The 26,463-nt window shown below is 34.5% G+C and overlaps 1 protein-coding gene across 2 annotated transcripts in view; it reads left to right on the top strand.

Moving 5' to 3' along the window:
- UNC5C (unc-5 netrin receptor C) overlaps window positions 1-26,463 on the top strand; it is a 332,391-nt gene that overhangs the window by 38,042 nt on the left and 267,886 nt on the right. The window lies entirely within an intron of this gene.

The following is a 26,463-nucleotide window of genomic DNA, read 5'->3' as shown; positions in this document are numbered from 1 at the left end:
ATTTACTTAGTTTTCATATTATTTCTGTTGCTCATGTTGGTTACTATAATGCAAATAACGATTTGGATAAAAATGGCCTGCTATTCTAACAGCAAGATAATCTAATGAAAATAAAAATAAATGAACATTCATAAAAATTTACATTCTGAGGAATGTGTTTTTCTCTTAACAATTTTTATTGTCAAATAATAAGCTTCAGTTTACATGATTGCAACTATTTTAATTGAATTAACAGGGTACATACATTTTTAGTAAGCAACAGTGGTTTAATCAGTTATTTAGTAGATTGTATGTCAATTTTCAAATTTTTATTAAATCTCTTCCTCTAATTTGTTTTCATTTTAACATCTTGTCTTTCTTTGTTTCAGTTTATAGCCTATATAATAGAAATAAAGATGGAAATTTTCTAGCTACAAGGTAGGGCCTAGAAATTAAGAGTCAAAGGCTCAAATCTCTGTGAAAGAACATAGAATTATAGACTAAGAGTGTCTGTAAGAAATCAACCCATGGGTAAGGAAGCTTAAAACATAACTTTAATCATCACTGGATTATACTTCTTTTACTAACTGCCGTCAGATATGACATAATAATTATACTGAAAAATGTGCATAGGTACGTTTATGGTTACAAAAAAAGCTTTAAAAAGTCTTTCTCTGGGCACTCAAAGTTTTAAGTTGACACAGTGATATAGTCAAGAGTAAACTTAGTTAGATGTTAATAAACATTTTTTATTGTTGTTATTCCAGTGGTATCATATGTTGAAACTTAATGGATTGAAAATTAAGTTTCCCGCATCCTCAATTCTCCAGGATTTACTTGAACTCATTTCTGGAATTTAGAATTATAGTGAGATATTGTGAATAAAACACAGTTTAAAAATTCAAAGATTTTCAGTTTTAGTCTTGGCTCTGGAATATTCATACCCACATTTCTAATAGATTCTAAAAGGGGAAAAAAATGTTTTTCATGTTCAAGTGAATTTGGAACACTGTGTTTTAAAAGAGTTGTTTACCGTAGGACTTCTCAGAACCTATTAAATATTAATGTGTATTTTTTAATCTCTAAGCTTCATTATAGCATATAGCTTTGTCCAAATTTGAGGAACCCTTTTTCTGGAAACTTTGGGCCACAAGAATTGCTGCTCTGGTCCACCCTCTTAGGAAACCAACGAGACTTGCGTAGGGCATTGAAGAATGAATAGTATGGGAAAGGTGGAAAGAAAAGGAAACACATTAAGCAAAGCGAGGAACATCATGAGTCACAGCAAGAATGAAAACATAATTTCAAAATATGTTTTATTAGTTCACCCTGGCTGCACCAGAGGATTCATATTGGCAAATGCTACTCATTGAATCTAGGCCAGTAACATGGGTCCAGACTATAGAGGCTTATTGTCCGGTTAAAGGGTTTGGGTTTTATCACATAGTGTACAGGAAGCTGTTAAAAACTTTGTTTGTTGCTGTTGTTTTGTTAATCCGTACCCAAGGATGTTTTTCCCATTGAGTTTTAGAAAGAGTGGGAGAGGGAGGAGAGAGAGAGCTCGATTGGCTGCCTCCCACACGCGCCCCAGCGGTCCCGGGGATCAAACCTGCAACCCAGGAATCAAACCTGAGACACTTCTGTGCACAGGCGGGCACGCTAACCACTGAGCAAAGCCTTTAATGTGGAAGATGATAATGGCAATCATAAATGTAGCCATCGTTTCTTGAGCACTTGTCTTAGAACTTTTCTAGTGCTTTACTTGTGTTAACCCATTTATTTCTCTCAACAACCCTCTCTTGTACGTAGGGAATTAGGCAGCAAAACGCCAAGTACTTTTTAGAAAATTAATAAACTAGTGAAAGAGCTGGCATGCATGCTTTCCCAAGCACTGTGATTCCAGAACCTTTGCCCTTAAACTGTATTCTGTGGTATACAGACAGTGTGCATAGGAGATTAATCTGGATTCAAGTGAAAGGGGATCCAAGAGGAAGCAGACTGGAAGAAAAATTGGTTGGTGGGGAGGTTCCTACAGTAAACCAACTGTGAGATGCTAACATCTTTAATGCAGTGGTGGTGGGAATAGAAAGGAAGGGGTGAAGCTTAGAGATTATAAGAAGGAAACATTAAAGTTAAATATTTTTACCTAATCGATGGCTTCACATTGATCCAGGGAAGTGAAAGAGTTCTCTCTATCAGTTATAGCTGATTGTGGCATTTTAAACAAGATAAGAAAGATCATGATACCACTGACAAAACCAAGGAACTGATGCACAAAAAAAAGTCAGGGGGAATGGTGAGTCTGATTTCAAAGATCTTTCCTTAGAAATGATGTCAGCATTGTCAAATTCTGAGACTGTTTATTGGGAGGGAGAAGGGCTATACATAGAGAACCGGAATCATCAGCACCATCATGGTGGCTGAGATCAGGTGAGGTATTAGATAAGAATAGCTGATGTTAGAAAAGGGGGTCTTGGGGTCTGCTCGGTGTTACAAGTGTGTGGAAGAAGAACAGTCAGAGAAGGAAACCAAGGATTTTAGAAAATGTGATGAAAAAGACATTTGTAGTGATCACACCCAAAAAAGAAGGAAAACTAGAACGAGAGAGGAAAGGGTTAAGTCATTTCATTTGGGTTGGTCTGTTTGGCTGTCATTAGAAAGAACTTAGTCATTCCAGAGTTAGCAGCTGTCATTTATCCTAATTATCAACTGGTGTACCATTAGCTCATTTCCATTAGTCAGTTTAAATAGATGTTCACTTTCCTTTGTATCTGTCAACTCATTTGCTCAGTATGATACTGTATTAGAGAAGAAATAAAAATGATGATTCTCCAGTCCTTTTTGGTATGCTTCATGGTCTCAAATTCACAGGGGTAAAAACTTTGAAAACAGAAAACTGCAGCACATTTATTAAGTCCTCAAATATGTATTCAGTTCCTACCCTGTACCTCAAAATAAAATTATAATGATTTTCAGGTGGTTCAGAGTCAATTTCCGAACCACCTGTAGTGTATGTGTGTGTTTTAAGTATACACATATATGCACATATCACTTATCATTTGTCACTCAGATTATACTTTGTTTGTATTATATTTATTAATATGCTTGCTCTCAAAATTAAAGAGTGATGACATTAGAAGACAATAATTATGGAAGAAAATCAGGTGTATCTTGGATATTATCACTGATATATAACAAGCAGGCATTTTATTCTATTTCATTCTTCTTATTTATACAGTATAGCTATTTAAAAACACCCAGGTCGGTGATGTAGTTTCTGATTAATTTTTCTCAGATTTACAGTCTGTCTAGGCCAACTACATAGTCATTTTGTTAGGTCTTCTTTCCCTCTCTAGCAATTAGTCTTACTCAACATGTTGAGTATTTAAAAAAAATAAAGTAAAAATACATGATTACATCAAAGATCATTAGAAATAGCAACTTTAAAGTGTGTGAGTGACAGGATGAATTACTACTGAGTATCATGCTTTACATCCCTCTCACCTAGGGGCAGAAATCATCATGCAATGTTGTTTTTTGGTGATATATTTTCACTAGAATGTGTTGTACTATTAGGCATAAGTCAAATGTAGTAATTTATGATACTTCCTCATCTGTGACAGATAAAAACAACATCCTAAATACAGCTGCTCTCATAGTCCTGTTGCTCTGAACTTACTGCCCCAGAGTTGAATATCCTACAACTACCTAGTGATTTTACTTTCAAGTTATTTTTTATTATTTTCATCTAACAGGATCTTGTCTACTGTGTCCACATTTCCTGGGAAGGTTGTAAAAATCAATTCAGCCACTTGTTAGGATTAAAATGAATTTATAATGAAAATAAAAATTAGATGAATGACGTAAATAAATGAAGCACATTTTTCAACCTTTTATTTTTGCCAGATATTAAGAGAAAGGATATAAGTCATCACATATCCTAGTCTTCTGGTAGCACTCCCAAGCAAAAAGCACTTTAGAGTAACTGTTCACCCTTGAAATGAGTTCAGTCTTGTGCTCTTTGAATGCTTTCTTGGACTTCCTCGGAGACAGAGATAAAATCAAAGTTGTGACCTTACTGCTTCCTCTTTCCAGAAGACATAGTTTCTCACTTCTTGCAGAAACTATAGTATTGCCTTTTAAACATGCCTTGTATTTTAAATTGCGGGGCAGTACAAGATATAAGAAGATATAAAGACATATATTCTCCCCTACAGCATAGTAAGTGATAAATTTATTTGGAGATCATTCCCATAACCTAAATCTGACATGTGTTGAGGAAGAACATTTCATAATGATCAAACCAATTTGCTTTACTTGCTTAAAATATTATGTCACCCAATGACAGAACAAAAAAAGTGTTTATAAGGCATGCTGCATAATTAGGAAGTAAATTCCTAAGATATATGGCTAATATGGCAGGGTTTGAATAGCACCATTTCTAAAGCTGAATCATGGTCTTTGATGAGAGTGGGCTATAACAATGCAGGCTTTGAGAGCCTTGCAAAATCTCAATTAAGTTGCTGAAATGTTTCCACAGTTTATTTTTCTAGGATCTTTTCCATGACTGCTTGCTCATAAAGACCTGGCTGTGGAAGGAAATTGGGCAGGAACTTTTGAATTGGCCTCTTGTTTGCCTAGTTCTATTGACCTGTACCAGGGTGGTAACACTTTGGAGGCCTTCGGTTGTTCATTTGCTACTGTTCTTCATCAATAAATGGCTCCCTGCTAATGAATAATTAAACCCAAATTTTTATAATGGACTAATTGAAACAGAAGCAAAAATTTGAAATTAAGATGTGAGTATCGGTTGATTTTCCTCTTTGATTCCCTGCCATATCTAGCATTGTTATTTTTTAAGAGTACCATGAGTAGTCATATAAATAAGTAAGCTTCTGAGTTTAGACTGAATCTCAATAATTCAAAAATATATACAAATCTTTATTAAAAGTAATTGTAAAAATTAAAATTAAATAATATCATAAGAAAAGATCATAAAATTATAAAACAGGCCATCTCCAAATTTAAACTAGAATGTATGATATTGTAAGGCAAAGATACTAGTCAGTGATTCACACATGTGTACATGTATAATGTTTTTGCATAAAATAATTTTTAAAGAGCTATTAATTAGATTTTGGCACAAGGGTTAATTTTCACTACCGACTCTAATGTATCAGCAGCATTTTTGAAACTACAGCTCAGTTTTGTTACTGCTTATAGACTTGAAGTGATGTGTGATTTTCCCCTCTTTTTAAAAATTTTCTACTTACTTTTAAATAATAGATGAAACCAGTACTGAAACATTCCCTATATTATTCACAGCGTCATGAATGTAGTTTATGCTCACAAAGATGTGATTCATATAACAGATTTATCTGTTCTTTATATATATTTGCCACAGACTTGGGGTGAAAAGAATGATAGGAACCCCAAATGGACAAATGGGGCTTAACCTGTCTTTAAACAGGTTAAAGAAATGTTTAAAAAGTTTGTTTTTTATATTCAGAACTGAGTGGTGGGTAAATTTGTTCAGAGGGAAATGCTGTTTGCAGTAAGAAAGGGGAAGCTCTAGTGTACAAAGGCAAAGAAAAATGGAAAAGCTTTTCCAGGATCTGCACACCAGGAAGTACTGTCTTCATGACCATCCACTGAATGTTGGTTATTTCATAGAAAATGTCAGTGGGCTTCAAGAACAGAAGTCTTCTCTGCTGTATAATGTGAATGGAGTGAAATTAAATTGTACATTGTGAAAACTAGGAAATCAGTTTTCAGGATTCTTAGTGATATTAGGTAGTGGTGATTGATCAATGACATTAATGTGAAGTTCCTCTTAGGTGGATATGAAGTGATAGTTAAGGACTCGGGTGAAAGAAAAGAAAACGCATAGGTCTCTAAAACTAAAGTGGCTTTGTTACATTGAGGCCACTAGTGCAAATTTTCCAATGAGTATAAGCAAAATGACAGGAGAAAATAGAAGCAGTGTTAAATGTCTGGCAACAATAAAGAATTTAGAGGAGTAAAAAGGGGGCCATGCTGTTTTATGCTCTTTTCAAAAGTTGGTTAGATGGCTTTGCATATTCTCAAGTAAGAAGGGTAGAGATAAAATAAAATACATAAATCATATTGCTGATGTTCTATTATTTTAGTGGCTCTTAATAAATTTTCTGGTTTTTATTTCATTTGGTTTTTATTCTTCAATAACTTTCAGAAGGTTTGTGTCCTAATGGCAGCCAAACAATATTAGAAAAAGGAACTGAATATATTGCATTAGGAGGTGAATTATGCCAAATGACTCTAATAGACAGTAAATTACAATAAGAATAAAAATGAATGTCAACCTATTCATGTTAAGAAAGGGAAAAGTTAGATATATTGTCCAATAATTACAAATATGAAGATAATGGAAGACACGAATTAAACGTTTTTCCTCATTAGGAAGCTAAGATATGCAGTAAGTTTTGGGGATATTAATAAAAGCCAAAAGAATTCTTTTTATGAAGAAAGAGGGACTGTAAAGCTTGTCAGAATCCAAGATAACATACTTTGAAAAACCTGGGATAAGAGATGTGTGGGAGTATTGGCAGGGAAAAAAATTTAAAGATTCTGGTAATATTTTATATTGCTATAATATTTAAAATAACCTGGGCTCGAATCTATGCTTTGCCTTAAAGAGGAAGTTACAGGAGCAATTTTCCTAAGAATTTCATACAGTGAAAACATTTATTTCCATTGTTAATAACGTCGAAAGTGGTAACTGACATAGACGGAGTGTTTTCCAAAGGTTGTCAGGCTTATGCTGTACATCAGGAATTGTCATGTCACTGTTCTGGAATTATGGCATGTAACTGTTTGTAATTATGTATAAGTCAAAAATATGTTTATATGAGGATTAAACTAACAGAGTTTCTAATCCAAAGTTTTTACAGGACAATCAGGGCTCAAATTCATTGTAATAAAACAACCAACCATATTAGAAGTAATATGTTCATTAGTAAATGATCAAATTCAAATACTCAATAACTTCTGTTGAAACTAGAGATAAGGTATTAATACACAACCATGATAAGAATTGAAAATATAAGGATTCTTCAAACTAATGAAGCACATTTTTTGAATCAAAAAAGGCACTTCTTAGAAGCCTGATTTGTCAACATAAGAGTATAATTCATTTGTAATATTTACTTGACTTTTTTAATAAATTGAGGGAAAATAAATCTCTTTTTACAGGAGCATTTATTTGTAGCTGCATCACCACAGGTTTCTAATCAAGAAATAAACATTTCCAACATAAGATGAAAGCAGCTCTGGTAAATATACATATATTTCAAAAAAACTGTTATACATGGAAGAAGTCATTCATCACTGTGAGAATATTTTCAGAGTTGGTATCAGATGTGAAATTCAAAACTGCCTCAAAGCTGAATCCTCCAAATAAATTATAATAGACAAAAGAATCCTTTATAAAGCTTTTGCACTTCAAACTTATTTTATTTCAGTTATATATATTAATAATAGTCAAAAGATTTATTAATTTAACATCAGTGATTGAGATTTCTATATCCTTTAGCATGTAATAATACTAATATTTTATATGCTGGAAATGACCTTTGGGTTATGAAAGGACTTGTTAAGCATATTAGTAAAAAAAAAAAAAAAATACATTGCAAATGGGGTTGGTTAGCTTTCTTTGGAAGCAAACCCCTTTCAACTTTTCTTAATAAAATAATAAAATTATGTGTAAATACCATATTTATAGAATAATTGTTACTACCTGTTGACAATAAAGTCCTCAATAATGATCTGGTTCTCAGAGTTTTGAGCCAGTGAGATATGCCTCTAGGTAGTCCTTTTGAAGAACACAGTTTTATACAGAACAGAGGACTAGCTGCATATATATCATTATAAGTAAATCTAATTGTATTATGATCTGTTTCAGCATTTCAAACACAAAGCACTTTCTAAGAGCTGAAATAAGTACATTAATTTGTACCTCTGTGTCAAGGCATAATTAGAATCACATTTCTTTTAATGCCCACGAGTACAGTGTTTTATCTCTAACCCCAATTATCTAAATTCTACAAATATTTATTAACACATAGGAAATAGTCCTATTCTAGAAGTTTACTTGCTAATGGTCATGTGGTACTATTTACAATAGCTGTTAATGTTAGAAAGTTGGAGTGTTTATTTTTTTTATGTTCTGGCACATGGCTGGTCCAAGGAAAAGAATCTACCATCCTTGTACATCAACCCAATCAAGGTGGTATCAATGGGACTGAATTTTTCCTCCTTAAATAACCAGTAAGTTAAAATTGTTCTCTAGTATTTAAAAGAAGAAAATTCTAAAAACTATTAACTGAAAGAGCTTTCTGCCTGACTGCGTTAATTTCCTATTCATTTCATTAAAGGGAAAGTTTTGATAGGACTTATAAATTACAGCATGTTCCTAGCAGACTAATAGCTTGAGGAGAAACATGTAATGGCTCTCCTTAATCAAAATAAAAGCAAGTTGTTTATTCAGCTGAGGAACCTTGGATCAAGGGTACTCATTTTATTATTTCTATGCTAAATCAAAAGTAACGCATAAAACATGACCGATGAAATAAGTATAGAAAGTTTAGGAAAAAAGGAGACTTTGCTTGGGGTGATGGGCACATGATACAGTGTGCAGATGATGCTTTATTGAGTTGTACATTTGAAACCTATACGATGCTATGAACCAATGTCACCCCAATAAATTCAATTAAAAAAACATTAATGTGACTATGATAGACATAGGTTTTTGGGAACTCACTTATGTATTCATTTACCAGCTTATTTATTTAGAAGTTAATGTGGGAAAGCTATTGTGCTATTAGCAGCAGAGTTGTCATGGTGAGGAAAACACTTAGAGTCCCTGTCCTCATGGAGTTTATTATCTGGGAGGAAACTAAATGGGCAGGATAAGGCTTGTAGGAACTTTTAACTCCTTTGAAACTAAAAAGCCTCTGTTAAATATTCTTTGTGGCATGATGAGGTGCTAAGAATGAAACCAAAATGGAAATTACATTTACTTTATATTTAAACGGATATATTACAGCACTTCTGTGAACTAGGTGTTAAAGGATTGGCTGCTCTAAAAACAAAATGAACCTCCAAAGTTTATATTATTTATATTAAGTCTCCATGTGAACTGGCTTTCCAGCCTACCTTTAGAGTGCTTCAGCTACCAATGAGTCAGACAGAAAAGGTGTATTAAGCATTCGAAGGATGGAGGGATCCATCCTCATGTACCTTCTGTTTTCTGACATCCAGGCCTGCACTTACTGGCCTAAGGCGTCGCCAGTTAACCTTTCCGAATCCCGGTGCTGTCTTGTCTTGTTAATCAGAGTGAATGACTGTCCTTTCCCTCCTGGTTTTCCCTCCCCAGTGCCTCCACTTTCCATATGTGCACACACATAGCAACTTCTAACTAGACATCAGTGTAGACTTACCTTAATGGCTTTGGAAATATCTGTGACGGAGGTGAAGGCGCTCATTGGAATGTGTTTAGTCTCTTTACAAGGCTTAAAGATGTTTAGGTTTCCTGCGATTGACCACTGTGCTCTTTCCTTTATCTCCCCGTAACTTCGCTTCTCTGGCCCAGATCAATGTCAGTAGGTATTTGAAAGCTGTCAGTTGACCTTTCCTTCATGACTGATTCCATGAAAAGCGCACAGGAGTGAGGTTTTCAGGCAAGAGAACCCTCAGGCTGCCTGCCCTTGCCACCCCTTCCTGAGGCCGCTAGGGTTTCCCACTGAAGCACAGGCTACTTATGCAGAAGCGGGACCTGAGAACACCCTCAGGAAACCTAATGAAGCTGAAAGCCATGTCCAGCCTTCCTCCATAGCCTGTAGGAATTATTTATAAAGAGAAGACAGGTCCTAGTCGGTGGTGCTCAGTGGGTAGAGCATAGGCCGAGCACCAAAGGGTTGCGGGTTTGATTCCCAGCCCAGTCAGGACAAGTTCGGGAGGGAAACATTAATGTTTCTCTCTCTCTCTTTCTCCCTTTCTCCATCCCTCCCTTCCACGCTCTAAAAATCAATGGAAAAAATATCCTGGTGAGGATTAACAAACAAAAAATAACAAACAAAAAGGAGAGAAAGAGAGGGAGGAGACAGTAGTTGAGTGGTTTGTTGACCTTCAAAAGATTCCTGAAGGGCCTCAGTCGCCTAAGGGTATCAAGCTGACTTTTCAGTCCACCTAGTCTATCCATCTCCTACCTTGGACTCCAAGAATCATTAGGATTTGTTGATTTTCAAGTTGGAACTAACATAATAAATGGGATCTTACCTAGAATAAAAAGTCTATTTTAAAACTCTATGCCTGAAGATATTTTCCTCACTTGACTGCATTTCACCTGGTCCTCAATAAACTTTCCTTTCCCTCAATTTCCATAAGGGTTTGAAAGAGGTTTCATTATCAAAATACTCTACCAATAGAGAATTATATAAACTTGCTTTTTTTTTCCTTCTCCAAGCATAGAAAAGTGCATATTTATTCTAACAGAACAATAGACTTACTGCAGCAAAAGAGCAAAGTATCAGCATTTAAAATTGTAGTTCTCTGTTTCTTGTTCCACCTCAGTGAAGTTTAACAAGTCATTTCATAGAAATCAGCTTCAAAATATTTAAAGATAAAACCTGAACTCAGTTACATGATCCCCAGAAAAATTATACTTTCCAATTTGAAAATATTCTGGAAGGAATAAAATTATGTAACAGTAGGGATTTTCCACTTTCAAAATGTGTGGAGATTGACTCAAAGTTTGAGCCACAACCAATCCATGAAGAAAAAAAAATCTTATAATTAATTGATATTATGAGCTAACATTTGTGTACCCATTTAAAATTTTAGAGCACTTTGACAAGCAGTATTTCATTTGATATTTTTATAGTAGAATGTTTTTCTTCTTATGTAATACAAACTTGTCAACTAGTCAGAGGAAAATTTTTAATTTTAAGGACATCTACAGTACTCTTATCTATCGTTTATGGCTTCTTAAATGATCTTTTTTTTTTTTATTTTGTCAAGAAAATGACTACATTTCTGCTTTTTGGTTAAAAAAGAGACTCAGGGTTCATTATAAGTAGTAGGCAAAGTTGTAGGTAGACTCAAATAAAGGAATAAATTTGACAGCATTCAGGGAATAAGAAGCAATAGCTGCCATTTCTTAGATCTCTATTGAGTTTCAGTGTCTATGGTAGATGCTCATAAATTGTTAAGCTCTGATGTTTGAAAAGCCTGGAAAGTATATACTATTATTCCCATTTTATAAAAAAGCAAACAGAGTAGTAAAGTGGTAAATCAATTATCTAAATCTAAATCCAGGTCTCTGACATTTGAAAGATTGTGGCCTTTGCATTATGCAATGATTATGATATGTCTGTTCAGTGAGTGGAATATTATATAACTTTAAAGCTTATCATAAAATTATGTACATTATATGAAAATGCTTGTGAGGCAGTAAATAAAAATGTAGGTTACAATAAAATGCATATATTTAAAAAGACCGGGAAAAACATGTAAGATGAAAATACTTTTTGAGTTTTTTATTGCTGTATTTTCTAAACTTTCTTAATGCCATTATAATTATATTGCTCATAAATTCCTATTTTTAAGTAGTAAATGAATCAAATGGTTGAGTGATAAACGAGTGTGTGTAGAATATTAGTTATTGTTTGTTTCACCTGTGTGCCTTTTGCAAAATGAGTTTCCACTTATTACACTAGGTTCTACAATTTGTTTACACCCCTAGGAAATCATTAGTGATTTCCACATGAGTTGGCCTCCAGGATCCAGCATAGTGATTGGCCCATAGTGTGCACAAAATAAACCAGGGTCTTTCTTACAGCTCATTGTTAATACAGAGTTTGTAAGCATAAAATTAATGAATATAATCTCTCATAAATTTATTACATTAAATCAATATGAATTTGTGCTTTTAAAGAAAGACAAATATATATGTCTTGTTATACTTGTTCTCAATGCTGTTGTCTTTTAGTATCCACTATTTATATTGATCAAATTAAGGTTCTCCTGGATACAAAGAATGTCTCTATTATAAATCCAGGATGAGCTAAAAGTGGTCCTTTTGTTAGTAGCATACTTTAAAATATTTTAAGTTCAAGTTTAAAAATGGACTGAGGATAGGAAGACCACAATTTCCTAATTAAAATAAAAACAACCTAATATTATTTCTCCTTCTGTATTCTTCAGATACTTAACATATGACACTATTCAGGTATAGTACAGTTTGAACTACAGTCAATACTTTAAATTTTTTATCAGATACTAATACACCTCTTGTTCGCCAGTCTGATTCATTCATTAGTTTGGAAAAAAAAGCAGAAAGCTATTGGACACTTTTTGCTGAATCCTGATTTCTTATTCTCAGTAAATGCTTACTTGTAAAATCAGGAAAAAGCCAAAATATGCTTTAAAGTAGTGTGCATACACTGTCAAAGAGGATGCCACTCTGCTGCTAACTTTTGATGAGTAAGGATTTATGTGAGATAATTTATGTATAGAATGGCCAATCCTGTTTTTCTTTATAACAGTATAATCTCCCAGTCCTTGGATTTTCAGTTTTTTTAGTTGTAGTTTTCCATTAAATTTTTATTTATTTATTTATTTAACGTGTATTGAATTGCTCCTAATATAAATAGAATAATGTACATAAAATGCTTTAAAAAGTACAAAGTCCTATACATATGAAAGCATTGCTATTAATATTAATATTGTGCCTCTGAATAATTTCTGATTTCTCCATATGAATAGAGTGTTGCCTGGAATCCAGATTATTTGTCATGCGCTTGAACCTCAGTAAATCGTTAGAGAAAGCTTCCCTTCTTTGTAGACCTTTATGTTGTTGTTGCTACTATGGCTGACAAAGAGATTTCCATGAAATTCATAATTTCAAAATGAGAATGACTGAGTTGGCCACTAAATAAATATGAACATTAAAGTCAGAACTACAGATTTTAAATCCTATATGTGCCATTTAATAGCTGTTTGAACTTGGGCAGCGATTTAATCTGCTGGAACCTCCGCTCCCTGCCTATAATATATGGATCATAACCCATGTCCTTATTTACTCACTGAGATTGTTCTGAATGTCCAGAGAGACAGTGTATGCAAAGCTAATACGATCTTTATTATAACTACATATCAGTTATTATCTTTTTATTATAAATATGTGGATCTCAACTCCATATAACTTACACCCTTTTGCTCAGAGGTCGTATCGATGCCAGGAAAACATCATTGGCACACTCTTCCCTTCTGGTGGTGGAGACAAGAGTTTGGTCAGTTTCAGGGCAGCCTCTCCACACCCGCAGAGCACCTCACCTCCATTCTGGTATAATTTTCCTGTCTTAAACTGACAAAAGTTACAGATAATGAAAGAATAGCCTGTCAATAAGAACATTTCCAAGAGAGGGGAGTGGGAAATATGTTATAGTTTTCCTTTAATTTAGGCTTAGAAAATAAGGGATTATGTAGAAAGAGAAAAATAGAGAGCAGTGATTTCCTCTCTGAAATAAGGAAAATGAAAATGGATATGGGACTTTGGGGAAAAGTAGAAAAACTCTTTCTAGCTTAATGACTAGCTGACTTCCATTAAAAATAATTACAAATGCCTGTGTAAATGATGCACAGTGTGCATAACTGGGTCGCTTTCATTACATGTGGAAAAGCATCCTATATAAACCCAATTTCCAAATATTTCCTTATGTAGTGACCATATGTGTATAAAATATTCTAATTTATAATAAAATCAACTCCCCCCCAATTATTTTTTTCAATCAGATTTAAAGAAAAGTAATAGTGAGTTTCTTCTGAGTATTAATATTAATGAATTCACAATAGGTATTGACTTAAAAAAATTGTACCATTTTTACACTTGTAGAACATATGACTATTATATAAACATCTTTATTTTAAATTGGATTTTAAAATGTTTGAATTTTAGCTAAGATTAAGTTTGATAAGTTTTAATTTTAACATTTTTCTCTTAGAAACTGGAGACACCCCTCCTTCCTTCACCTAATTTGCTTTTTCACATCTAAGTTTTACATCTTCAATTTTAAGAATTCAGCTTAATGTGGGGAAATGTTCTAAACAAAGGTACATCTTTGAGGGGCATTCCATGTACTTCTTTAGATAAAAGCAATGAATTCTGTTAGCTATACTTAAGGGCGTGTGGGAATAAGATCTGACAAAGTTCTCTAATGCCCTAAGCAAACTATGGCACCTGCTTGGTATATATTTTTTAAATTCCAATTAATTGGGAACTGCTTGGTATAATTTTTTTTAATTTCCAATTTTGGAAAATAATACATAGCGTTTTTGTTTTGTTAGGCAGTGTTTATTTTGGTGGTTTTGAATTGAATTGAAAGCCTTAGGTACTCTAAAAAATAGATCTTTTCTGACAAATTATGAACCTAATCAAGACAATGTATTGCCGTGTTTTATGCCTGTTGGGAAAATCTGATTGATGAGAAAAGTATTTCTTATTATTTTTAACAGCTAAAAAAACTCATCAGCAGTAATTCTTTTAATGTTTCTGAAATCTTTGAATGAATCACAAGAGCATTATTATTATGCCAGTTGAATAGCTGAACATAGACTCTCCCCTTGACACTGCCATTAAATTATAAACAATTTCTCTTTCATAAAGTGTAAAAATATTCAAATATCATTTATGTGTGCTTTTACATTCACCGGACAGAACCACGTCTTAACACCTATCCAATGATTTAAGCTAAATTCAGCTAGTCATCTTTTTTTTTTTTAAAAAAAATCTTTATTGATTTCAGAGAGAAGGGAGAGAGAGAGAAACATCAGTGATGAGAGTAATCTTTGATCGGCTGCCTCCTGCACGCCCCCTGCTGGGGATGGAGCCCGCAACCCGGGCATGTGCCCTGATCAGGAATCAAACCCTGATCTCCTGGATCCCAGGTCTGTGCTCAGCGGCTGAGCCACGCCCGGCTGGGCCAGCTAGTCATCTTTATATTTTTTAACTCCCTGACCACCTGAGTGATTTTTCTTTCTTGGTCTTTTCATTCTGGGAACGTTTTTTTAAGACTCCTAGAGTGAGTCAAAATGACTGACTCCTGCTGTTGTAATATCTTTGTGGAATTTTGATATGATATCATAATTGTTTTTATCATAAAATGTAGCATATATTTGGCATCCTTGGCAGATTCAACTTTTTAAAATTAAAAAAATGGCAGTGTAATTGAAAGAGAATATTAACTGGGAATGGAAGTTGAAATTTTCTATCTATCAGTTGCTTTCAGATTGTTTATTAATAACAGGATTGGCCTTTGGGTATAGATATTGTCATCAGCCAGCCTCCTTTAACTTTGAGTTAACACATAATGACTTGCAAAACTCTCTGAAACAAGCAGGATTTTGCAGCAGGCTTTTGTTAACATTTTAAGATTTCCTGATCCAGTTACTGAATGACTTAAAAACCTAGACAACTTTTGTCCTACAGTACGTTGTTGGAAATTAACACCTAAGCACAATTTAAATACTTAAAAAAGATACATTATAAAATACGTAATATGTTTATTTTTCACATTTTATAGTAATATTGATTGTTTCACAGATTTAAAAACAGTTGTTAAAGTTTATTAAAGCTCAACATCTATTTTTTCTATCCACTGATTTAAAAATGCACTGTTGGATAAGTACATTTTAAAAACTCTCTTTAAAAAGAATGCACACAATAAAACCTTAGCTTGAAGTTCAGTGTTTAACATTCTGTTTCTAACTTATATTTCCTGCCATCTCTCTAACCAAGAATTCTGCGTTAGTGGATTGTTGTATTCAGTTTTCCAGAGAGGACTTATGAATTATTATCCTTACTCCTGGTATGGAGTTTATTACACCTTCTTTCTACTGTTTGTCATCTCAGATTCTAGTTCCAAGAGCATCTCATCCCCAGTAACCCTAACCCATGGCCATTTCACATGCACCTGAACTTAAATAGCATTCTAATTAGTCTAATTTGGGATTAAGCTTCTGTTATCTTATAATAATTTTGGTTTCCTTTAAAGCTGCCTTCCAATATGTCACATGCAATTTAAAATTTTCTACATGTATTGCAACATATAATGGAAGTTTAATAAATATTTTTGAGCTAGTCCCTTATTAAAAAGAGTTGTTTGAATTGGAAAAAATCAGAATTATTTATTAATTGAAAAGAAATGTAGTTATCAAGTACTAAATATATGCCTAGCTATCCAGATATTGCTAAATGAGGGTCTTTGGACAACCGCTTTAAAACAGCTAAGAATGAGGTAAAAAAAAACAAAAACTAAAAATCGTATCTGAATTCATTGAAGAGTTTGTCTTGTTAAGTTGAATATTGCATTTTTAGAAATTTACTCTTGCGATGTCATTTGGTAATGAATTTATCTTAGACTAACAGTGAACGTCACCACAGGCCTCTCCACTGGTAACCTCATCTCCATTAAAGATGAAGTTGAGATTTTTTTGTGACAGCATGGATGAATGATTAAATTTTAGATTTGTTTGATGTTGAACAAAACATACTTTCAATTTTAAACAGGATGAAAATTATTTAATACACATGGAAACATAAATATCAAACCTTTTAGCTATGTCGTATATATTTTAAAAGAAACTATCATAAAAACAAAGGGCAGATAATTCCAGTTTCTAATTCTGTAAGAGGATAGCTCAGTAACTATGGATGGTTTCTGCTAAGTTGATTACATGTCAATTTTAATAGGAGCAGAAATAACTTTTTAAATTATACAGAGTGCTGCAAACTGTTATTCTAATTTGTTAATCATCAACAAATTGTAGAAGCATGATAGAAACAAACATACAAGAAGAGTTGTGAATTATCATAATCTTCACTTCTCAGACACTGCAAAAATGTACTTTATAAAATAGTGTGACTAAGCATAAAATAAAAGTATAATTCATCTTAAAAACCTATATATTTCTATTGAAATAGTATAGGAAATATATCCCATTTTATTTAGAGATTTATTTTTGTCATTCATTTCCTTTACCTTTGTCACAACTACACATTCTCCCTCACAGATGCAGATACAAACTTTGCTATACAATTCTGTATGATAAATAGTAACTAAATAACTAATGTATTAATTTAAAGAGTCTCAGTTTTTTCCCCATCTTACATTTTCATATAAACGGAAGTTATTAAATAAACCAAATCTTACGTTCCCCTCTCTTACATTTTCTTATAAACCAAAATTTTCTGGCTCATCTTAATGTTCAGTAAACAATGCCAGTAACACTGATATACTAGTGTTTGGACACATATTGATATACAAGTGGCAGGTCCTGTATGAGAGTAGAATAAATCAGTCAATGTCTCAGGAACATCATAGTAAAAAAAATAGAACAAACGAAACACAGAAATGAAATCATTTTATTTGGAGCACAACACTAAGACATTTCAATATTTATAACGTATAGACTGCTTTCATATAAGTGACCTTATTTGATCTCTGGAACTACCTCATGGGGTAAATTCTACCATCTCTAACCCTCTGGCTTAGTAAACTTGTTCCCTAATGAGTGAATGAACTAGGATTTGGGTGCATGTTCTTTTGATCGTCTAATAGACTTTTCTCTCTATCACAGCTTCACAGCAAACAGAATGAATGGGCCCAGAAATAGAATGAATATTTTGCTGATTTGTCCATTTAGAGATAGGCAATGTTTCCATATGTAGGTCTTTAAAATGCTTATTAAAATAACTTATATTTGGCCTCTTCGCCTAACTGTGAATGTTTCTTATCCTAAGTTCTGCACAATGTTTTTCTATCAATGATTGAGTATGATCACTTCTACAAAATGCTGTCCCTTTCCATCTTTAAAATGGCAATGCAGTGCTGTCCTGGGGAGATTTGCTGTTTGTGTCTGTGATTATTTTGTCAGTCTCCAGTTCAACAATCTGTGTTCACATTTCCTTCCTTGTTTCATGCAAATTCCTAACACACACACACACACACACACACACGCACGCACACACTCAATCTGCTTTCTTGTCCATTCATTGAAAAATGTTTTGTTTGATAACATTAAAACCTTAGAAAGGAAGCAATTTTGTATATTCCCTCTATCTTACTTCTATGTTACCATCTGCCCATTCATTTGTTCATTCACCAGGTATGTATTAAGTTCCTACTCTATTCCATGAGGTAAACTTTAGGGAATTAGGTTAACCCAGTTTCCTGTCCTGAGGGTCCTTTCAACTAGTGGGAGAAACAGGAAATATATAAAAATTACATAAATAAATTATATTCTATAATTAATCTAGTAAGTGAAGTGAGACCTGTCTGGATAGTTAATAATTCAATAGTTATTAAATTTAAAACATTTTCTCTTTACAGAATACTTTACTTTTTAAAGTGTTTTGTTATTTATCCTTAAGCACAAATTAAAAACTTTAGAGACTTAGTGGACTTTGTCTTAGATGTTCTTATAATCAATATGACTAAGTGGATAAATGATTTCAAGAACAAAATATTCCCCTTAGTAGGAAGATTACTGAGAGATAGCCATTGAATGCTAATTTTCTTTTCCATTTATATTTGTGGTTATGCTGACATTTCAGTAAGGTTTTATCGAGGCAATAAGGTCACTCACTAAAACGCAGATGATGAATCTAACGCGAGTGCTAATTATGCTTTACTTCATGGACCTAAGCCTGTAGAGTCCGAGTCATCCTCAAGATGCTAATTATTTTATAATGATTAGAATGAATTAATGCAGAACTCCTTTTATATATTAATTAAAAATTCACAATGGGATCAGCAGTTCAGATAAGCAATGAAATGTGATTGGAAGGCTTGTTTTACTATGAACTTTAGGAGGTTTATTGGTAGAACTATCCTGAAAAGTTCAATTTTATAGCATTATCACATTCTATTTCCCTTTTCAGTTATTTCTGTAAGAAATTTTGATAGCTTGCTGTAATCTGAATTTGACCTACACAACTCTTTGCTTCTTCTCAACATACTTGTTTTGACTGCCATGAAATTGTATTCGCCCTCCGTTTCCTGTTTCATCTTTTTACCTCTCGGATGTGTCCGTCTCAGTCTCCTTTACTGACTCTTCTCTTTCTCCACAGCGCTTGAGATTCGAGGTCTCTGGGCTTCATCTCTGGTCTCTCGTCTCCTCTTTATCTACCTTAGTAGGGCTCCTGCATATATTTGTTTGAGTTACGTGCCTTGGTTCTGATTATCTGTTTAGATTCTGCTTATCTGATTATCTGATCACTCTGTTCTATAGATTGACATTTCATGCTCATGACTCCTAAATCCCAAATTTTAGCCCTGACCTTCCCCCTGAAATCCAGAATGACATAGTCAACTACATACAGTAAGTTCTCACTGAGCGTCATCAGTAGGTTCTTGGAAACTGAGACTTTGAGCAAAATGACACATAACAAAACCAACTTTACCAGAAGCCAATTGATAGAAATGAGTTAAGTTCCTAAGGCATATTTTGAAAGTCACAACAACATCACCAAACATCTAAGGACTCAAAACACTTCTAATGATAAACATTAAAGAAAATGTGAACTATACACCTATTTGAGAAAGATGAATGAAAAACAAGTACGACAGTTATTTCCCAGCTGGCTGATACCAGTTCAAGGTCGAGGGTGGCCACAGCCTGACCTGGCAGCTTGCGGGACAAGGCAGGGCCCACCCAGGACAGGACAGCCTCCCATCTAAGGGCCGCTCACACCTCCACGGCCTGGGACAGTGTCGACATGCGGTCACCTCACGGGCACATCTTTGGGATGTGGGAGGACAGCGGAGTCCCAGGAGAAGACTCAGGCAGACACGGAGGAAGTGAAGATTCCAAACGGACGGTGGCACTGGCCAGGATTTGGTTTATTTTCTTGTCAATATTATAACAAAGCGATGCTGAGCAAAATGACATTATCACGGAGCCTGCCGCATTTGACACCTGCACCTGTCCCTAACAGAGTTCCTGTTTCTCTCCATAACTACACTGCTCCTCCCAGCCGCCTTCCTCACTTTCTCACTGTGTACCCACCATCTCTCCGTGAGCTCCACTTGCCTTGATTTTGTTTCTTTAAAACTCCATAGAGCCTTTAATTCTTCTGCTTGCAACACCCTATCAACAGATGTCAAAAGAACTATGATTTATTAATGGGTATCTCTGTTGCATTATTCTATCAAAAATTCTTAGATCTTGAAAATTATATTTTTATTTCCTCCCTTCCCTTCCTCCCTCCCTCCCCTCCCCCTCCCTCCCCCTCCCTCCCCCTCCCTCCCCCTCCATCCCCCCTCCCTCCCCCCTCCCTCCCCTCCCTCCCTCCCCCCTTCCTTCCTTCCTTCCTTCCTTCCTTCCTTCCTTCCTTCCTTCCTTCCTTCCTTCCTTCCTTCCTTCCTTCCTTCCTTCCTTCCTTCCTTCTCCTGAATTCTCTCATTTTTATTACATCATTAAACGCTCATTCCCTCTGTGCATAACACAATTTAATATATGAGAGAATAAATAAATATATGCCAAATTGCATGGTTTAGTCAAACTCATTTTTCTCCCTGATCTTTTCTGAGGATACCTCCGAAAGCCGGAGAGCATGCATGTCCATGTGAGCATGAGCTGCTACTTTATCTAACATTATCGTTATCTAAAGTTATCTAAATATTTGAAGTGTTCTGTGCTAATAACTCTTGCCTCCTCCTGGGACTGTGAATAAAATTATTTCCAGATGGTCCTGAAGTTTCAGCATATTGCTATGGTTAACAAAAAGCTTTTGTAAATGTTATATTAACCACAAAGGGGCATGTGCTACCATTAATTTGTATTATGAGTTCCTGTTGTTAATGGTAGAATTTGCCTGTACATGCATTTTTCTCCTTAAATGATATATAATAATTAGAATAATGGTTACAAAGATCACAGATACCAAAGAACTGGTATTAAAAACTTAAAAAGCATGTTAGATGTGCCTTAGCAAAGAACTAACTTCAGGAGCTATGAAAGTATTGCACTTTGATGTTGAGAAAATTTTCTTTAAAAATCTGCTAAAACAAAGCCAGGAAGACCTGGATTATTATTGTTAGGGGGTGTATATAGTATTATTTGTCTATCTTTTTTTCCTTGCATTTATATCAAGTAAGCTAATGCAAAATTCTCTTTAGAACATTGTATTTATGCTTGTTATTATGAATAAAATAATATTATGAATAATAGTGGTAGTACATTGCATTCAGTAGTACATTGTTTTTCAAGGTTATATATTTATGTTCACAGAAATTACAGCAAAGAAATATTTGACATCAATATTTCTGTTATTAACCTAATGGTTACTTCTAGAACATTTTCAGGATGGAGGGTTTAAAAAGTAATTTGGGCTCACTGCAGTTTGACTGAAGGAGACTAAAGATTGCTTTATTGATTAGATGAGTGTAATAACCACAAAAAAGAAGAAAGGTTGTCACCGTGTTATTCCTAATATGAAACATCTGCAAAATGTTGAAGAAATCAGGATGGGATTTACTAAAATTTTCTTCAATCTACTTGTAAACAGTTGATGTAAATGAAAAAGACACATCTAAAATTATAATGCCATAGTCCGGGAAGAAAGAGTTAACCAATAACAAATTCAAGGTCATAAAGTATACTTCCTATTTCTTTACAAGAACCTAAGGCTATGGTTTTTCTTGCCGCTTGCCAACTTCTATATGGTTACCAGGGAAACTTCCTGTTCTAAATTATGCTGCATGGAACTTACATGCATTCTCCTAATTTAGACCCCAAATTTAGATTCCATTTAAAATAACTAGGATGTGGTAGGAAGCAGTTCTCTAATATATCATTTTACACTTGTAGTTTCTTTCTGAAAATGAAAAACTTTTCATTACATGCCAAATTTTGGTAGCACGTATTTATAATAGTGTAAGTCAGTACATAGCACATTTAAAGATCTCATAAATCTAACCAGTCTGGTTTCTTTGTCTAAATAGAATAAATTAGGCAAAAAGCAATGTTTTACTTTGAGTGATTTTATGTTTGAATATTAAAAAGTGTACCACAGAATTTAGTGTTTATATAGTATTTTCTTTTTGTATCTCTTGTGGCAAAATATGTGCTAGAGATTTATGGGCATATTTTTAAATGGGAATAAATATTTATAGAGTCTTAGAAAATATGCTACCTCAGTCCTTTAATAAAACCTTGCATTCAGGTACTAGAGATGGCTATTCATTCCCTCCTTTGTTAATTCAACAAGCACGTACTTTTTACTATTAGGTAAAAAACACAAAGGATCGATCCCCAATCAAATCATTTACGTACTGTCCAGGAGCTTAGAGGGAAAGATGGTAATAAATCAATCATCATAGCACATTGTGATACATTCTATAAAAGAGAAATGCTCTGGGGTCAAGGTCATGGTGGTGGAGCATCCAAATCAAAAAGTGGGATCCAGGACCACTGGGATTCTTCCAGGATCTGGAAGAAGAAATGCATTAAAGACTTTTTAAGGGAAGGAGAAACTCAAGCGACCAGGTCTGTGCCTGAGAGTGATGACTGAGAGCAGTGTGGAGGCTGGTGGCCATGAGTCCAGACTGAGGACAAGCACACCGTGTGCATGAGGCACCACTGCCTTATTCCAGTATCAGATGATGAAAGATGGAATGCAGGCAGTGGCAGCAGGAATAGCAAGAAGGGATGCCGGAGTATGGCCATCAGGCAGGATCTGGAGTCAAAGAAGTTAGAGAGGAAAAGGACTGTGGGTGATGAATGTCTGTATCTTATAGGTTAGGACATAATAGCCCAGAAAATGATGCTTACGTAGAGCCGAAAACAAAGGGGATGTTGTCAGTGGTAAGTATGCAGTATTTTCAGGAACATTTTGTACATTAAGGTTAAAATAATAAAAACTTCTGTAATGGTTATAAATTATAAAATTATACATTTTCTTTGCTTTTATGTATATTTGACATTTTGAATTTGAACAAATCAGAAACTAAAAAGGTAAGCCTGATAATGGTTTTTTAAAATCAAAGCTGATTAAATCAGACAAAAGTATTTCAGCCAAAGGTTATCATTTAAGTAACTTGATATTTTTTAAAATACATTTTTTTAGAATTTGTTTCCAACATAAATTTATAAAATCATATAATGTCATCTTATATTTTCTTAACTATCACAATATTCTTAATAGAAAAGATATTGGGAGATCGTTTAATTAAAGGCATGGTTGAACCTGTGGTTGTTCAGTTACTAGTATTACTCATAAAAGTCACCATCTGGGTAGAACAGAAATGTAGTTCACAGAACCCTACCTGACAGTGTTGACCTTTTAAAAACCATAGCTGAGATTTAAGTGTCAAAATATAAATAGGAGTAAATGACAAGCTTTGATCAAAACAACATCTTTTTTCCCTCTTTCCCTTTAAAAACAATAACTAAAAATCAAGTTATATTGCATATCTGTCTTGTTTTAACTTAGAGTCACATTAGAATCATCAGTATGATAATCATTTGGTTTTTTAATACTTATGTTGTAAAATGCATAGAACAAATATGAAGTATTTCACTGATTTGTGAGGATGGAGGCTATATTATATAATATTATGACACTGTTACTTTACTTTGGGACACCATGAAGGTTCTTATACATTGTGTTTTTAAAAACACTCTAAAGTAGATATGATAGGCTTGTAGGCATTGATCTTAGAAAGGTCAATTATTTTTTTATTTCATCATCATGCAAGTGACTAGCACAGGTTCTCACACATAATTGTTTCCTTACTATGCCTTTGCTAAGTATATACCTCATAGTATTTAACTTTGGACACCTCTTTAATTCTAGGCAGAATTTTAAGGTTAACTCATTTATATCACTATAATAGTAAACACGGTCATATTCTGTCTTAGCATGAGGTATCTTCCCAATGCAGTTTGGTGCAGTTTTTGTTTTTATACAGGGTGGGACAAAAGTAGGTTTACAATCGTTCATATGAAAAATAATACAATAAATAACAATACAATACCGTTTTCGTGTGTTCACAATTGTAAACCTACTTTCACTCCACCTTGTATGTCTTTTTATTGGAAAATTGTTGCCAGGACATATAATTAATAATATAAGCTGTTCCATTAAATGGAAATTTATATATATATATATATATATATATATATATATATATATATATATGATCATACTAAAGAAAGGAAGACAAAATATTAATGTCAGATATTTACCATGGCATTTGTTTTGAGCCCACTTATAGTAATATATTCTATCAGTCCAAAGGGATTATATATGGTTGCTTGAATGGGTTATATTTGTCACTTGTCAAACATTTTGGAACTTAAGGACACAAATTTAGGAAGTATTTTTAGATTTTAAAGATAGCAGGAATTTGTCAAGCTGTTTGGTTGTACCTTCTAAAAGTATCTGGGATCTCACCTCCACTCCTTTCCCTTGGTCCAACCTTTAGTCTATTGAGAGATCGCATGGAGGAGAGGGAACCTGTGAGGTCAGGAGAGGCCTGGGCCCCGACTACCTGCAGAGGGGCTGGTAAATGTAGCCTTTCACATCCCAGGCAGAAAAAGAGAACTGGAAACTGCTGAGCACTCATGTCTCTCACACTAGGATCAACGATTCATACCCTTCCTTGCTACAAGGCAGTCTCAGCACGGCAGCCAAAAGGATCCTTTTTATGTGTCAGATCATGCCACTCCGCTCGAAATCACTAAATATCCCTAAATGACTTCCCGTTTTACTCAGAGGTGAAACCAGTGTCCTTCCTGTGAACCACAGAGCTGCACATAGATTGCCCACGTGGCTCCCTCCCTCCCTTCCTTATGTGTAGGATTTCTAACGGGCAGTTTCCTTACCAACACGACCACCAGAGACAAACGCACCTTCTATACATAGGCACATTTATATTGGTAGAGTTAAGGAGGGGGCATTTTTAAAATAAGGAGAAAGAGAGAAAGATAATGGGAAAAGTGCTGATTTGACTTTAATATTTGCAAAATGACGGACGTGATTACCCTTTTTAGTTCACTTGACAGGAGATGAACGGTCCAGAAAGGGAAGACAGAAGGGAGGCTGGGTGAATTATCTGCTAGTGTGAGACTGATGATTTATTATGCCTGAATGGAACTTCAGTTCTTTGCCAGTGGACAGTCTAATAAACCAGAACCAAAACCCCAGCATTTACTATTAGCAGGAGGTCTTGAAAACAAGGTAGTGATGGGCTGGTGCTAATAAAGGGCTGGCTTGTGGGAACTGCTGAAACTCCCTGCTGCTGTTCCAGTGAATTCCATTGTGGTTATCTTAACACCTCCCTCCCCCTCTTTTTTTAATCTGTGGCAAAACAAGTAGGCTGTGTGCAAGGGCTGAAAAAAGACAGGGGGTGGTCTTTGAGAAAATTCTCAGCCAGTTTTCATCATATATACATGCAAATGGTAGCATTTATTGCTCATTTCTGAGGACATGGCAATTAGTATTTTTAGGCAGTTATTTCCTAAAATAATAAGTATTTCAGAAGTAATAAACTGAAGCCCCATTGTATGTCAGAGTTCTTTAGAGAAACAGAATATAATATATATAAATAAAATATATATGAAGAGATTTATTATAAGGAATTGGCTCATGTGATATGGAGGCTGAGAAGTCCCACAATGTGCTTTCAGCAAGCTGGAGACCTAGGAATGCTGATAGTGAAGTTCCATTCTGACTCTGAATGCTTGAGAATTAATGGCATACGTTCCAGTCCAAGTCTGAGTGCAGAGGCAAAAAAAGTCCCATGTCCCAGCTTGAAGACAGGCAGAGAGAACAAATTGTCTCTTACTCAGCCTTTTTGTTCTGTTCAGGCCTCAAAGGACTGGATAGGCCCACCTACTTTGGAGAGGGCAGTCTAGTTTGTTCAGTCTAAAGATTTAAATGTTAATCTTATCCAGAAACACATTCACAGAGGCATCCAGAATAATGTTTAATCAAATATTTGAGCACTGCTTGGTCCAATCAAGTTGACACATAAAATTAACTATTACGATACCCATAAATTACATTTTTGTAGGGAAGGAAGGTTTATGGATGAAAAATACATTCACAGTCTTGGGTCTCTAATAAACTATGGATATGAAGGCTGTTATCTTTGTTAAGGACTTCATTTGGCATTTTAGACCTGCCATTGGGTGTTGTAGTTGTGAAGTTTTAAAACCCCATATTGTTTTTTATATATAGGGTGGGGCAAAAGTAGGTTTACAGTTGTGAGTACCCAAAACACAGAGTTTATTCTTGTATTATTATTTATTAATTATTGTATTATTTTCAATATGAACAACTGTGAACCCACTTTTGCCCCACCCTGCACATTGAAGTAACTGAGAGGGAAAATACTGTCCACTCCAATGATAACACAGTTTCTATTCTCTGCTCTGGTTTAT

The sequence above is a fragment of the Miniopterus schreibersii genome (genome assembly GCF_964146895.1).
Source record: "Miniopterus schreibersii genome assembly, chromosome: 1".
Taxonomy (NCBI): Eukaryota; Metazoa; Chordata; class Mammalia; order Chiroptera; family Miniopteridae; genus Miniopterus; species Miniopterus schreibersii.
Note: the sequence above shows the minus strand (reverse complement) of the source record. Positions and strands in the feature narration are given on the sequence as shown.